This window comes from Alexandromys fortis, unplaced genomic scaffold (assembly GCF_014885135.2).
Source record: "Alexandromys fortis isolate MF-2015 unplaced genomic scaffold, M_Fortis_MF-2015_v1.1 scaffold_43, whole genome shotgun sequence".
Classification (NCBI taxonomy): Eukaryota; Metazoa; Chordata; class Mammalia; order Rodentia; family Cricetidae; genus Alexandromys; species Alexandromys fortis.
This window is the reverse complement of record NW_026067928.1, coordinates 12,313,075-12,315,322: the sequence shown is the minus strand read 5'-3', so window position 1 is coordinate 12,315,322 and position 2,248 is coordinate 12,313,075.

The window sequence follows — 2,248 nt, the reverse complement described above, 5'->3', positions numbered from 1 at the left end:
ACAGGAGAATTCTGGGAAGAAGGAAGCCCATTCCTCTGCAGCCCTAACCAGCCACAGAAGAAGCAAGATGTGACTGCCTCCCTGAAAAAGGTACTGAGCCATGTGGCTAATACAGAAAAAAATAATGGGCCAATATGAGTTATAAGAGTTAATAAGAAGCCTGAGCTAATGTGCCAATCAGTTTTTTAACCAATGTAGACCTCTGTGTGATTTCTTTGGAATTTAACAATTGCAGGAACTAGGCAGGACAGAAACCCTGACAACAAGCATAAACTCTTGACTAGACCCTAACCTCCTTTCCTAGTTCTATATAGGTCTTTTCATTAGACACATTATTAGAACCTGCCCTACCTGAGAGCATAGCCCTTATAAGCACTCATGGACTTAGTGGTAAAAGTAGTATTGACCAATCAGCATTTATTCAAAATATAATTGACAGAATAAAGACCATTCTCCCACAAGATAATGGGAATATGTTGTGTTGGCTTTTATAGATAAAGATGTGCCCCTGGTCTGTGCTCTATGTGCTAGAACCCAGTTCGCGAGCTTCGGGCAAGGGGCTGGAGCTTGAGGAAACACACGCAGAGACAGACCGACACACAGACCTTCCAACACTGGTACCAAAAAGCCTCTCTTTAATAGCATCATGGAGGCTTAAACACCCTGCAGTCAATGGCCAACAGGTGAAAATCCCATCCTCTGATCCTCTAGGCAAAGCACAGCTTTTAGCACTTCAATTAGAAGGCTCTAGACAGGGAAGAGCAACTGAAAGCCAGGACTTAATTGGTCCCAACACCGTCATAAGGCAATACACAGATCAATGGAGAGGGGTTAAATTAATATGGAAGAATTGGTCAATAAGAAGCAAGAGCTAATGGGTCAAGCAGTGGTGTGATTAATACAGTTTGTGTATGGTTATTTTGGGAGTCTAGGCAGCTGGGAAGAAAAAAGCGGCCTCCATACAACAGCTTTCCTACAGGGAAAAAAAAAAAAAGTCCAATAAGGTGCATTTGGAAAGTAATAATATCTTTATTCATTTGTTTTGCCTCATTTTTAGAGGCAAAGTCTAAAACTCTAGTTCAAGATGTGTATCCCAGAACCCATTACGTAGCTCAATCTCTTTTCAAACTTTCAGCAACTGTCTTACCTCTCTGCCTCTTGAAAACTAGAACGAAAGGTGAATACTGTCACTACTGGCTCTGTCATCTTCACTGGTTACTTTTTCTTGTTGCTGTGATCAAATTATCTTGAAAAGAAGTCACAGTTTAGTGGTATTGGAATTTACTTTGGTTCATAATTTGTGGTGGTGTCCATTGTGTTGGGGAAGTCCTGAAGGAATAGCTCACAGATGCAGCAGAAGGAGCATCAGGAAGCAGAGGCAGGATAGGCCTACACACGGGTCCAGGTTATCCCTGGTAAACAAATTTCTTCCAGACAGCCCACATCTCCTAATGGCTCACAACCTCCTCAAAGAGCATCACCCTCTGCAGAACAGTGTTCAAGTACATTGACTGCACATGAAATTTTATATCCATATAAAAACAACTTATTTTGTATGTTATTTCCTATAGAACTATGTTTATTAAAATAAAATTTCATTTAATTTTATATTATGAGAAATTATTTGTTTTCATAACTCTATGAATTCTTAATATAAAGGAATTATCTAAAATTAATATTTCAGTGTCCAACATTAATATATACACATTCCTCAAATCCCTCCTCCAATAACAACAAAAGAAAAATAAAAGCAACAAGCTTGTTTAAGTATGATATAAATTCTAATATTAGGAAAAAGCAGATGACTTTTTTGGGTGATTTTTGCTGCATTTAAATTTAAATCATAGTCTTAAATTTTATTTATTTATCATGTCTCTGTGTGTGTGTATTTGTGTTTCTCTCCCCCCCCCCGTGTGTGTATGTGTGCGTGTATGTGCGCGCTCCTGCTCAAGCATGCACAAATTTCTCATATGGAGGTCAGAAGTCAACGTATAAGTGTTGGTTTCTACTGTGTGAGTCCTGGAGATGACCTCAGGGGTTCAGGATTGGCTGCATGTAGTGAGAATTCTAACCGGTCGTAATAACAAAACCAAAACATAAATATTAGCATACATGTTGAAAGATATTTCCTTGATGAACCATCTTGCCAGTCCCAAAGAGAAAATTTATGAAGAAATACATTTTGGGTGCTTACTGTCCCAGTAAATTACATCAAGATAAATTCTAGTGTAAATTTTTTGTAAATCTG